The sequence below is a fragment of the Rousettus aegyptiacus genome, unplaced genomic scaffold (genome assembly GCF_014176215.1).
Source record: "Rousettus aegyptiacus isolate mRouAeg1 unplaced genomic scaffold, mRouAeg1.p scaffold_m13_p_14, whole genome shotgun sequence".
Lineage (NCBI taxonomy): Eukaryota > Metazoa > Chordata > Mammalia > Chiroptera > Pteropodidae > Rousettus > Rousettus aegyptiacus.
This window is the reverse complement of record NW_023416289.1, coordinates 38,817,551-38,832,070: the sequence shown is the minus strand read 5'-3', so window position 1 is coordinate 38,832,070 and position 14,520 is coordinate 38,817,551. Positions and strand designations below refer to the sequence as shown.

The 14,520-nt window shown below is 38.8% G+C and overlaps 1 pseudogene; it reads left to right on the top strand.

The window, feature by feature from the left end:
- The first annotated feature begins 7,629 nt into the window (after window positions 1-7,629).
- On the top strand, window positions 7,630-7,748 carry LOC118611499 (annotated as a pseudogene).
- Window positions 7,749-14,520: the final 6,772 nt, after the last annotated feature.

The following is a 14,520-nucleotide window of genomic DNA, read 5'->3' as shown; positions in this document are numbered from 1 at the left end:
ATAGTTTGTTGTTAGTGTTATAGAAACACAACTGATTTTGTATGTTGATTTTGTATCCTTTGATATTATTGTATTTATTAGTTCTAACAGTCCAAGGCTCATGATTATGTGTCCAAGTGAGGGTTGAAAAACTGCGTGCATTCGGCCACATTTCCCAAAACCTTATTTATGGATTATCAGAATATTTATACTAGAGGGCATGTAGGAGAACTTATGAAGCCATTATTCTTTATGATTTATGTATGGAAGCCTTCCAGGACCAATCAGTTATTATTAAACTTTGGTAAATTCATACCACAGAAAACCTCTTGTTTTAGCATGTGTGGGAGAGCCTTTAGCCATTGTACATATCTTAAACATTATGATTGGCTTACCACAGTTTACAGCCTATATGAGATTGGGCAAGATATTTATCCTCTCTGAGGAACACCAGCAAATAGTGATAACATTTCTTGCATTATAGTGCTGTTGTTAGAATTAAATGAGTTTGTTCTTGTAGAAAACTTGGGCAACTTTGGCATATAGTCTATATTCAGTAAACTTTAGCTACTGTTTCTGACATTATCACTTGTGTGGTTGTTAGTGCACTGTTAAAAAATAATGACATAAGAAATATGTATATTGGGTTTGGAAAACATGACAGAGTGAGAGACATCCCCAGATCTCTCCCCTTAAAACAACAATAAGCTGAACATCTAAACCTCAACAGAAAACACCCAAACTGCACACCAGCTCATCTGAGTGTGGGATCTAGCATAAGAGCTAACTAAAAAGCTATTCTAACAGGTGCGAGATGTATCTCATTGTGGTTTTGATTTGCGTTTTCCTAATAGCTAGCGATGTTGAGCATCTTTTCATTTGGCCATTTGTTGGCCTTTTGTATGTCTTCTGGGAGAAGTGTCTGTTCAGGTCCTCTGCCTATTTTTTGACTGGATTGTTTATTTTTGTTGTTGTTGTTGTTATTGATTTGTGTAAGTTCTTGGTATATTTTGGATATCAGGCTCTTATCGGAGGCATTGCTTGCAAATACATTTTCTCATTCTGATGGTTGTCTCTTTACCTTGTTGAGAGTTTCTTTTACTGAGCAGAAGCTTTTTAGTTTGACGTAGTCCCATTCATTTATTTTTGCTTTTACTTACTTCCCTTGCCTTTGAGGTCAAATTCATAAAATCCTCTTTAAGTCCAAGGGCCTTGAGTTTCGTTCCTATGCTTGCTTCTATGTATTTTATTGTTTCAGGTCTTATATTCATGTTCTTAATCCATTTTGAGTTACTTCTGGTATGTGGTGATAGACAACAGTCTAGTTCATTCTTTTGCAGGTGGCTTTCCGGTTTTCCCAACATCATTTATTGAAGAGGCTTTCCTTCCTCCACCGCATGTTTTTGGCTCTTTTTTCAAAAACTATTTGCCCATATAAATGTGGGTTATTTCTGAACTCTCGATTCTGTTCCACTGGTCCGTATGTCTGTTTGCTGCCAATACCATGTCATTTTGATTATTGTTGCTTGGTAGTATAATTTGAAGTCAGGCAGAGTGATGCCTCCAGCCTCGTTCTTTTCTCTCAAGATGGCTTTGGCAATTCAAGGTCTTTTGTGCTTCCAAACGAATCTGATGATTTTTTGTTCGATTTCTTTAAAAAAATGCCAATGGGATTTTGATGGGGATTGCATTAAATCTGTATAATGTTTTAGGTAATATGGTCATTTTACCTATGTTGGTTCTTCCAATCCAAGAACACAAAGTATCTTTCTATTTCTTTGTACCTTCTTCGATTTCTTTTAATAGGGTCTTGTGATTTTCATTATACAGGTTCTTCACATGTTTCGTTAAACTTATTCCTAGGTGTTTTATTCTTTTTGTTGCAATTGCAAAAGGAATTATTTTTTTCCACTTCTTTTTCTGACACTTTGTTGTTAGAGTATAGGAACACCGTGAATTTTTGAATGTTGATTCTGTAACCAGAGACTTTACTGTATTTGCTTGTTGTTTCTAGCAGTGTTCTAGTGGAGTCTTTAGGGTTTTCTATATAGGCAATCATGTCATCCGCAAATAGTGACAGTTTGACTTATTTGTTTCCTATTTGGATGCCTTTTATATCTTTCTCTTATCTGATTGCACTCGCTAGGACCTCCAATGTTATATTGAGTAACAGTGGCGATAGTGGACAGCCTTGCCTTGTTCCTGATCTTAGAGGGAAGGTTTTTGTTTTTTCACCATTAAGCATAATGTTGGCTGAGGGTTTGTCATAGATGGCCTTTATTATGTTAAAGTACTTTCCTTCTATACAGATCTTGTTAAGTGTTTTTATCGTAAATGGATGCTGTGTCATTTCAAAGGCTTTTCTGCATCTATTGATATGATCATATGATTCTTATTTTTTAATTTGTTTATGTGGTGTATCATGTTAATCGATTTGTGTGTGTTGAACCATCCCTGTGCCCCTGGGATGAAGCCCACTTGATCGTGGTGTATAATCTTTTTAATATGTTGCTGTATGCGGTTCGCTAGTATCTTATTTAGGATTTTTGCATCTGTGTTCATGAGAGAGATTGGTTTATAGTTTTCTTTTTTTGTGTTATCTTTACCAGGGTAATACTGGCCTCAGAAAATGAGTTAGGAAGTACTGCCTCCTCTTCGATTTTTTGGAAGAGTTTGAGGAGGAAGGTATTAAATCCTCTTTGAATGTTTGGTAGCATTCACTGCTGAAGCCATCTGCTCCTGGACTTTTTACTTTTTGGTAGATTTCTTATGATTGTTCCCATAATGCTGATCGGTCTACTTAGATTTTCCAGTTCTTCTTGATTCAGTCTAGGAAGGTTGTATTTTTCTAAGTATTGCTCCATTTCTTCAGGGTTATTAAATTCGGTGTTATATACTTTTTCATAGTATTCTTAGATGATCCTTTCTATTTCTGCGATATCAGTCGTAATTTCCCCTTTCATCCCTGATTTTGTTATTCGTGTCCTTTTTCTTTCTTCTTTAGTGAGTCTAGCCAGGGGTTTGTCAATTTTATTAACCTTCTCAAAGAACTAGCTCTTTGTTGCATTTATTTTTCTATTGTTTTTGTTGTTGTTTTCAATTTCATTTATTTCTGCTCTAATTTTGATAATTTCTTTCTTTCTGCTGACTTTAGGCCTCATTTGTTCTTCCTTTTCTAGTTTTTTAAGATGAAGCGTTAGGTTGTTTATTTGGGCTCGCTCTTGTTTTTGGAAGTAGGCCTGTAATGATATGAACTTTCCTCTTATGACCGCTTTTGCCATGTCCCAAAAGTTTTGATATGTTGTACTATCATTATCATTCATTTCTATATATCTCTTGATCTTTTTATTTCTTCTCTGACCCAGTTATTCTTCAGCAGCATGTTGTTTAATCTCCATGTATTTGTGGTTCTTCCTGCTTTCTTTTTGCAGTTGACCTCTAGTTTCAAAGGATTATATTCAGAGCATACGGTTGGTATTTCAACCCTCTTGTATTTGTTGAGGCTATCTCTGTGTCCCAGTATGCAGTCGATTCTTGAGAAACTTCCATGAGCACTAGAGAAGAATGTATAAACAGCTCCTTGGGGATAGAAGGCTCTGTAAATGTCAATTATGTCCAGTTGTTCTAATATGCCATGTAAGGATGTTATTTCCTTATTGATTTTCTGTTTGGGTGATCTGTCCATATCCAACAGTGGGGTATTTATGTCTCCTACTACGATAGTGTTTTGGTCTGTTTCTCCCATTAGTTCTGTTAGTAATTGCTTTACATATTTCAGGGCTCCCTGATTGGGAGCATAGATATCAATAAGTGTTATGTCTTCTTGGTGCATGATTCCCTTTATCATTATGAAGTGTCCCTCACTATCTTTCTTTACCTTTTTTGTTTTGAAGTCCGTTTCATCTGATATTAGTACCGCTACTCCTGCTTTTCTCTGAATGCCATTTGCTTGAAATATCATTTCCACCCTTTTACTTTGAGTCTATATTTGTCTTTGGAGCTGAGATGTGTCTCCTGGAAGCAGCATGTGGCTGGGCTTTGTTTTTTGATCCAATCTGCTACTCTGTGCCTGTTTATTGGTGAGCTCCGTTCATTTATATTTAGGGTGATTATTGAAATATGAGGTCTTCTTATAGCCATTTTATCTTTTTCTTTCTGGTAGCTCAGTGTTTCCACTGCTTCTTTTTCCTGTGTTTGTTTCATTTTGGTTGCCTCTTGTGGGTTTTCCCTCTGGTTCTTCTTATTTTGTTATATACTTCAGTTCTGAATCTTTGTATGTGGTTACCATTATGAATATGCAAAGGTGTTATACACACACACACACACACACACACAGTTGTCCATTTTCTTCTGCGCATGCCTTATCTCCAGTTCCCTTTGCGAATTTGGATCTTTGAATCCTCCCCTTTTCAGTCATTGCTGTCTCAATTTATCCCTATGTATGCTGAACATTCATTACTCCCTTGCTATAGTAATTTTCTTATTATTTAAGCTTATAATACCCTGTTCTTAGTAAGGGTTGCACTCCTTTGCTTCTATTTGCCTGATAGTCACCTTACTCGTAATTATGTTTTTAGTGTTTTTTTTTTTTTTGTCATTTTGTTTTAGGTGAGCTGACCTCTTTCAGTATTTCCTGTAGTGCAGGCCTCATAGTGGAGAATTCCCTCAATTTTTGTGTGTCTGGAAAGGTCTTTATTTCTCCTTCATATATAAAGGAGAGCTTAGCTGAATATATTATTCTTAGCTGGTAGTTCCTTTCACTTAATAGTTTGAATATGTGGTTCTAATCATTTCTGGCTTGTAAAGTTTGTGCTGAGAAATCCAAGGATAATCTAATGTGTCTTCTATTTTAGGTTACCATCTTCTTTTCCCTGGGTTACCTGAGAATTCTGTCGTTGATTTTTTATAATTTTAAAACAATGTTTCTTTGTGAAGGCCTTTCTGGGTTGAGATAATTGGGTGTTCTGTTGACTGGAATTCCAAGCGCCAGCTCATTCCTTAGATTTTGGAAATTCTCGTCAACTATTTGCCTGAAAATGCTTTCTAATCCTTGCTCCTTTTCCTCACTTCGAGAATGTCCATTATTCTTGTTTTCTCTCCTGATAATATCAGGTAGTTCTTGAATTTCTCTTTATTTTTCATTCTTCGGTTTCTCTCTTCTTCTGATTTATTTAAAATTTCTGTTTTCGATATCACTGATCCTTTCCTCCATTAGGTCGACTCTATTTCCCATGCTTGCTATTTCATTTTTCAACTCTTGCTGTGTGTTGTTCATCTCCAGAAGTTCTATTTGGTTCTTTTTGAGGGTTTCAATCTCCTTGCTCTGCTCATCTAGCTGTTTTTCCCATTCCTAAAACTGCTGATATAAATTGTTTCAGAAGTCAGAGTTTTTCAGAAGTACCATCCTGAATTCTGTCACTGTCACATATTTCTATGTCTGTAAGCTTATTTTCTGAAGATTTTTCTCATTCTGAGCTGCCTTATCACCTTGGTTGTTCATGGTGTTTAATGGACTATTTCTCTGCATGGGCATTAATGGAAGTGTACTGCTTTTTTTCCAGAAAGATTTATTATATATGGGTCTCTCTTTAGTCTGTTGCAAAGGAGGCATTTTTCCTTTGGTTTCCCGTAGGTGGCATCTAGGCCTCTTGTATCCCTGCTGATATAGTCTTAACGATGACTTTGTTTTTCTTATAGATGTTTAATAATGCTTGCTAACCTCATATTCAGTCCCTGTCAGGTTAGCGACAGTTTCGGTAGCATTTGCTCAGATTCCCCTGGGGCTATGTGCTGTTCAGTCTTGTAGGATATGGAGGTAGGGGCCCTCTGGGCTGTGGATTGGGGTTTGTGGCTCAGCCTGTTTTACAACTTGGCTGGTAAAAGTTAACTGCTGTTTTCTGCTGTCCCCACTTCTCTGCTTTCTGTCCTGAAACCTGGGCATTGCCACCTACAGCTCTCCCAGGCAAGGCTATTCAGGCACACCTTCTCCCCTCCCCATCCTCCTACAGGGAGCTCAGACTGTGAAAGGCAGCTTGTTTCTCTCAGTCCACTGCCTGATACCTGGTGTTCTGACCTGTGGTAGTTCTTATGTGTGGACATGCTGGCATGCAGTTTGGGTGTTTTCTGTTGCATTTTAGATGTTCAGCTTATTGTTGTTTCAAGGGAGAGATCTGAGGATATCTCTTACTCAGCCATATTTCTCCAAATTCCTGCTTTTCTTTTTCTTTATTCTTAAAAGTTTAGGTCATTGATTTAAAATTTCTTGTTTAATATAGGTGTCTTACAGCTATACATTTTCCTCTTAGCACTGCTTTAATTGCATCCTATAAACTCTGATATATTTTGTTTTCTTCCATCAAATATTTTTTATTTTCATTTGTCATCATACTTTGACTCCAATTAATTATTTAAGGGTGTATTGTTTAACTGCCACCTATTGTTAAATTTACCAAATATCCTTGCTATTTTCATTTCATTCTATTTTGGTCAGAACCCAAACTTGTTTTATTGCCTAATATATGTTCTATCCTGAAAAATGTTCCCCATGTACTTAAGAATGTATATCCTGTTGTTTTTAGACAGAGTATTCCATTGAACTGTTAGGGCTACTTCATAATTTTGTTAAAGTCTTCAAATTCCTTCATAGTTTAGTCTAGTTGTCCTATCTATTATTGAAAGTGAGATTCAACTATAGTTGAACATTCTATTTTTTCCTTCATTTTGTTGACTTTGCTTTCATATATTTTAGGGATCTGTTGTTAAGTGATATATAGTTATTAGTGTTATATCGTACTGATGGATTGGCCCTTTTATTTTTTACAAAATATCCCTCTGTCTTAACACTTTTTGCCATAAGTCATTTTTCTAAAATTAGTAGAACCACTCCAGCTTTCTTTTGGTTACTTTGCATACTTGTATCTTCTTCCACCCTGTATTTTAAGTTATTTGTGTCTTACAAATGTGTTTCCTACAATTGGAGCACGTTTTTTATTTTTAATCCATACTGCCAATATTCATCTTTTAAATGGGGGAATATGTACTCAGTTCACATTTAATGTAATCACTGAAAGAATTTACACCTAAAAATTTGTTACTTATTTTCTACATGTCTTAGCCCCTCCCCCCACCCAATTTCTTAGTTGTTGCCTTCTTTTGTGTTAAACAGATATATTCTCAGGCACCATTTGATTTCCCTTACTGTTTCTTTCACTACGTAATTTTTTAGTTATTTTTAAATGGTTTTCTTGAGAATTACAATTAACATCTCAATCTGTAATAATCTCAATCAGGTTAATACCAACTTAACTACAATAGTATAAAAAACTATGTTCTTGAATAGCTCCACCCCTTCCCTATGCCATAATTTGAATGCTTAAAAAAAAAATTTAGACAAAGTATCCAGAACCTTAACAACTTTCTCAAAATTGAGGAAACCTAATCTCACATATGACAAGGCCCAAAAGCAAATTCCATATAAGAAATCACATGACTAAAGTTAATGATAGTTATTAAAACAATATAAATACATCTTAAACAAATGCCTTGAAAACAGAGAAAAACTATACCATACTATTAAAGGAAATGCTAAAAAGGAAGAAAATACTTCGCGATATGAGCAATCACAAACAAGAATTAGAAAAACTCGTAATTGTCTATGGCCATGCCGCCCTGAACAAACCCAATCCCATCCGATCTCGGAAGCTAAGCAGGGTTGGGCCTGGTTAGTACTTGGATGGGAGATCACCTAAGAAGACCAGATGCTGTAGGTGTAAAAAATAAATAAAAAATAAAAATAAGGGATTGTAAGCTGACAAGGTCCTTGCAATCTGTGAGGTCAAGCAATGGTTGTCTCACCTAAGAAACAAAAAATAAACCAAAAAAAAAAAAAATCCCTCAGAATTAGGTAACGGATTCACAAGTAAATTTCAAATAAATGAAAGAATACCAACTTAGATATATGAGAGTAATCCCCACAGATAAATGTTAACATTAAGACAGATTGAGAAGAATTTTTAAAGGATATGAAAATGAGAAATCAATCTATAGTCATTTTATCTAGGCTTCTGTACAAGTATTATAATTAATGCAAAGGTGAAAATCTTTCTTAAAAACCTAAATCAGATCAGGAATCCTGATTACTCTTAGAAAACAATTCGATTTTATAATCAACCACAAATTCTTATTGGATCTGATCTTCCAGGCACACTAGCTTCATGTCCTATTAGTCACCAATCACTAACTCTAATCTACATGCTACCCGTCACTCAAACCTCATTCCTCCTTGAGGGCTCTGCACGTGTAGTTCACACTCCTTGGAATGGTCTTGCTCATATACTCAAAAATCCTGAGCCCTTGCTTCATGTCTCTGCACAAATGTTACCTCCTCAGAGAAGGGTTCCTGACCACAATACCTTACCTAAATTTACTTTGTTTCTAGTTACTGTACTTCATAATATATTTCACTATTTAATATTTACCTATTTGTTTTCATATTTACCTCTTCCTTAATATGTATAATGTCCATTTCTATAGAAAGATATCTACCATATTCGGTATTACTGGATTGACTGTGCCAAGCACAGTGTTAGACTCAATAGTATCCAAATACTTGCCATAAATGAATGTATTCTTAGACATACTTGCCATAAATGAATGTATTCTTAGACAATGAAACCACATTGAAAAAAGAAGATGTAGAAAGAATCTAGGTCCATAATATAAGTGGCTACACTGCAGAAGAAGGAGCATGTGTAACTCCAAACTGAGAGGAAAATATGAGAAAAATAATATGGTAAAGTTAATGAGGTTAAGAGGAAGTTCAGTGGATATCTCATCCTGAGATATTTCCTCTCCACATCATAAGCCTTTTCTTCACTCAGAAGGGAGCTTTCTAATGTTTCAAGGGTGTGTTTACCAAGTGTGTTTACCACCTGAGCCATCAATTACACAGATGACTTCTCCTGCCTGATTGCTCTTACTTACCTGTATATCACCTTCTTGTTGCTTCCCTTACAACCATCCAGGGTTCTTTCCTTTGCTCCAATAAGGTAATTACATCTGGTTTAGAAATGGAATGGCCTGCTTACAAAGGAAAAAAAAGGCCACAGAATAAAGAAATAAGTTGCAACTAGTCAATATTAAAATTACAATAATCAAAAGGTCATAATGATATTGAATATTTTAGAGGAGAAAAATAAACAAGGGATTAGGTAATTTTTTTTGTTTTGCTGTTTATTTAAAATTTAAACTCATATGTCCTCTAAGTCTAGAGAGCAAGCATAATGTGGTTGAAGACTCTGGAATCAATTCCTGCCTCTGCCATCTTCCAGTTGGGTCTGACCTTGGGCAATTCACTTAAACCCACTATACCTCAGTAATCTCACTTGTAAAAGAGGAATTAAATCAATTAATCCTCTCAGTTATTTTTACTGGTTAAATCACATAATGTGCTTAGAATAATTACTACAGAGTAATCATAATGTTACATATTAAGATTATCATTTCATTTTTATGTTAACTAGAGAAGACAAAATAGCCATAAGATATTCATTCCGTTTTGAATGTAATTTTCATGGACAACTTTCAACCACAAATCAGATGAACTCTGATTAAGAAAATAGGTTGTTTTTGGTAGCATTTTAAGTGAATTCCAATTATCCAATACACCACTATATAAGTGTAGAGGCTTTTTTGATAATGAGAGCAATTCTGGACCCTCTGTAAAGCTCGTATCTCTAAAATTGGATCGGATAATAAAATGGAGTATTATAGCAATTATTGTAGCCGTCAGCCCCTCATAGACACATGGACCACCAGAAATCTGTGTTATAGGAAACACACTCTTAATTCAGCCAGCTGGGTCTGCTGGGGTATGCAGACCCTAAATTAAGCAGCCCTGAAATGTAGAGGTACAGGGTTTTTAAGACCTAAACCCATTCTTCATTCTGTCTGAACACAAAGTCTATTTTCTTTCTTTTTACTAACTGTCAACCCACAGGTTGGTTGAGCAAATGGGGGTACAGAAAAAGAAAGCTTATTGTTAGAATGTTATGTTCCCATGGGTGATAGCCTATGTTCCCATGGGTGATAGCCTATGTTTCCAAGAGTGATAGCAAAGCAGTAATTTTCCAGCCAGCACATTCCACACTGACTTTAGCAGAAAATCAAATCCTTGATTGTTCATGCAGAATTTGCTCATAGCTTCTATTTTGTAATACTAAAAGTTTAATAGAATTCTCTTCCTTGTATATGAAAACAAGAAATTGAGGAAACATAGGCCAAAAGTTAACAAGAGGAGGAGGAGGATTAAAGTTTCAGCTACAGCAAATAGAAGAGTTATTAGCCATGGTGACCAATTGAACATGCTATGAAACCAGTTATTTTAGTCTTTGTTTTTTCCTGGCATCTAAATTTCCCTGTACTAGTTGTACGCTCTAATTACTAGAGTTATTGGCATAGAAGCAACAGGTTTCACCTAGAGCCATACATAATCCATCTTGTTCTAATAACAATAAATCTAAACCTCTTCTATTTTGGAGGACTACTTTTGCTAGTGAATCTACTTGAAGTTCTAGCCTGCTGATGGTGTCTTTTAAGGTCTTGATATCCTTATCTATCTGTATTCCAATTCCATGTAATTCATTTTCTCCCTGGATAAGAGCAGTAGTACCTACAGCTGCAGAGCCTGCTATTCTGAGTCCTACAAGAAGAGGTATTAAGACTGGTAGAGCCCATTTCTGTAGCCTATCCTGATGGAAGAAGTGGAGTCTGCCTTCCAGCCCATTGTAAAGGGACACTTGGGGCAGTACAAAGACTAGGATACAAATATTAGTCTCACCTGAGTTGAAAAGCACAGCTGCAGCACAGTGAGTGAGCCTGCTATCACATGCTAGCCAAGTATTATTTGGAGCCTTATAGTATTTACCCCCTGAGGTAGAGACTTTGATAGTATGATTAGTTATCCAACAAAGGTGACTGTGCCAATGGCTTGGAATAGTTCTTTGAAATTAGGCAGGTTCCTTTTTCTTATATGTCTCCTAAAGTGAGTCGAGGAATTTCCCATTCAAAGCTTTGTGTGCTGCTGAACTCAGTTAGGTTTAGGGGAGTTCCTACCCCGACATAAAAAGGGAGATTTGAGTTTAGGCACAACCAGCAATTTTGTCCTATGTCTAGGGTGGTCTTAGTTAAGACCTTGTGTATTGTCGTTAACATAGTTATTAATGCTCCTTCTGGTTCTGGTTGTGACTGGTCGAATTCCTGGGGTTTAACAGCTGTTAGGCTTCCACCTGGAGGGGCTAGGGCTGGAGTTGGAGCTGCTCCGGAAACAGAAGTTCTCTTAGATCTAAGACTTTGAGGGTAGTCCTGTTAACTAGAAATGGTTTGTTGGGTCCTGTAGAGTTAGCTTTCCTGGGTGGGTCCTTAACTTGAATAGTAAAATATAATACTGAATCATACCTGGTTTTATATAATCCGATACCCCACATTTGTCCTGTGAGCCAATAGTGTTGTCTCCCACGGCTATCAGTTTTGATGGTGATTATGATAGGATTGCAAGACCCAAGAGAGCATGTGGAGGGTCTTGGTCCTCTTTTAATCTAATATGATCATCATTCTGTTTTTTATAATTATCTATAGTGGAGATAGTCTCACAACCCCAGCCAGTTAGCACAAGAAAATTGGCCTTGACCCTCACACCCAAGTCCCATATTACTCATCCAGCTAGATATCCCTGGGTAATGCCCTTGAGAACAAATATAGAGTCCTATCCCTAAGGGGCTTTTCTCAGCTGATAATATGCCACAGCCGGGTCCCCCCTCATAGCCTAAGTATGCTCCTCCGCCTAGGAAGGATCCCTATCCAAGGAGTGTCCAGCTGTTGCAATGGTGAGGGGATCTCTGGCAAGCCAGCACAAATCTACTCAGATCTCTGGAGTACTGTGGCTGGTGATATCTGGGTAATGACTTCACCAGTCTTGGTTACTATAAGCTCCCATACTCTAGGCTGATGTTATGTTTCTGTATGCCTGGGCTAAAGAGGAAAAAAGGAAGAAACAGAGGGTTAGACTTATGTATGCTTGAGTCTTAGTCTTAAGGGCCTATCTTTCGGAGCTGTCCATTTTTGTGCTGCCTTCACGTGGGAGTGATGAATCCATGATGGGATGCCGTCTGCTTTAACTGCAGTGGGCGTCGTCAGGTCAGTCCTAGCCCTTTGGAAGTGAACTTCTGGATTCACACAGAGTCCCCAGGCTGAAACTGCTGGGGAAGTCCCTTCCCTAGAGCTGAGTGGGCAGCACGAACCTGGGACCAAATCTCCTTCTGCACATTTTGAAGGGCCTGTAAAGACTTAAGTAAGACATGGTTATGTAGTTCTGCCTTTTTCTCATCTTCTATTCTGGATACTAAAGGTGGGAGTTTCCCAAAGAAAATTTCAAATGGGGTGAATCCATTAACATACGGAGTATACCTGGCTCAGAGAACAGCAAAGGGAAGTCCTACTGAGCTCCCACTAGTTGCTAATCCTAACTTGACTAATGTCTCTTTGAGGGTCTGATTCATTTGCTCTACTTGGCCCGAACTTCAGGGCTGGTAGGCACAGTGGAGTTTACATCACAAATTTAGGTAGCTAGCCAGTTGCTATAGCACCTTTGCTACAAAGGCTGGCCTATTATCTGACCCTAAAGTTCTGGGGAGACCAAATCAAGGGAGGATTTCTTGTAGTAGTTTCTTAGTAACTACTAAGGCAGTTTTTTTCCTGGTGGGGAAGGCCTCTACCCATCCTGAAAAGGTGTCTATAAAAGTAAGTAAATATTTGTAGCATCCCACCCCCACACTCGGGGTTACCTCAGTGAAATCAACTTCCCAATGGTCCCCCGGATAAGTTCCTCTTTCCCTATGCCTAGGTTCTTCTATCTTCCCCTTCTTTGGATTAACTTGGGCACAAGCCAGGCATCGTTAGGCAATCTCCTCTGCAGTTCTTCTCCCTTCTAAAAAGTGAAAGTAGGAGTTTAAAGCTTGGGGCAACTTAGTTCGCCCTAGGTGTGTGGTCTGATGTAGCTGGTGGAGGAGAGTCCTTCCAAGGGCTCATGAGAGCCCGATTTTTCCATCTGGGGTCGTCCACCACCCTGAAGGTTCCTAGTGGATCCCTTGCCATGAAAATATATCTTCTCTTCCGCCGTATAAGTCAGAAACGGAGGCAGTTCTGGGTAAGGGACAACAGTCAGTAGATGTGGTGGGGGTCCCACTGGCCTTGTGGCCACTGTTCTTGCCTCTGCATCGGCTCATATGTTTCCCTCAGCCTTAGGAATATTCCCTTTTTGATGCCCTTTACAATGAACAATAGCCAGAGCCTTAGGTATCCATATGGCTTCAAGTAAGGCTAAGATCTCCTCCTTGTTCTTGATGTCCTTCCCAGCTGAAGTCAAAAGCCCTCTTTCCTTGTAGATGGCTCCGTGTACGTGTGCAGTGGCAAAGGCGTATCGGCTGTCTGTGTATATTTGACTGCCTTAGCCTATCCCCATCTTAGTGCCTCAGTGAGGGCGATGAGTTCAGCCATTTGAGCAGAAGTCCCATGGGGAAGAGCCTGTGACCACATGGTGCCAGTTAAGAGTTATGACCGCTGCCCCAGTGCACCTCCTTCCTTCCTGCATGAAGCTGCTCCCATCCATGAATAGAACTTCATCGGCCTCAGGCAGAGGGGCATCTTTGAGGTCTGGCTGTGAAGAATACATGGCATCACTGAAATCTATGCAGTCATGAACTGGGGTCTTGGGGTCTGGGTCTGGCAACAAAATGGCTGAGTTGATGACAGTAGCTTTGGAGAAGTTGGTCCTTGGCTGGTCGAGGAGGAGAGCCTGGTATAGAGTGATTCTGGAGTTAGTCATCCATCATTTTGGGCTGCTGCGGATAAGGGCCTCTACCGCGTGAGGGGCAGTAATGTCAAGACTCTGCCCAAGGGTGAGTTTGTCAGCTTTTTCAACTAGGAGACCGCCGATGCTATGGCTCGTAGGCAGGGTGGCCATCTGGAGGCCACCGAATCAAGTCTCTTTGATAGAAAGGCTACTGGTTGGCACCATGGGCCTAGAATTTGGGTTAGGACCCCTTTGGCGATTCCCTTGGTCTCACTCACAAAAAGATGAAATCCCTTGGTGATGTCTAGAAGATCAAGGGCTGGAGCTGATATGAGTGCCTGCGAGAAGGTCAAAGCCTTTCTGTTCTGTCTCTGTCCAACTGAGGGGCTGATTTCCTCTTGTAGCTGAGTACAGGGGCTTTGTGATCTCTGTGAACCCAGGAATCCAAAGTCTGCAATAGCCCACCGCCTCAAGGAATTCTCTTACCTGTCTCTTGGTGGTGGGCACCGGAATCTGGAGAATGGCTTCAATCCTCTGCCAGGAGAGAGTCCATTTTCCACCTTCGAGGGTATACCCAAGGTAGGCCACCAACTGGGTGCACAGCTGGGCTTTCTTAGCCCAGACCCGGTACCCGTATGCTTCTAGGGTGCCATGTAAGTCCCTGGTTGCCACAAGACAGACCTCCTCGGTTTCAG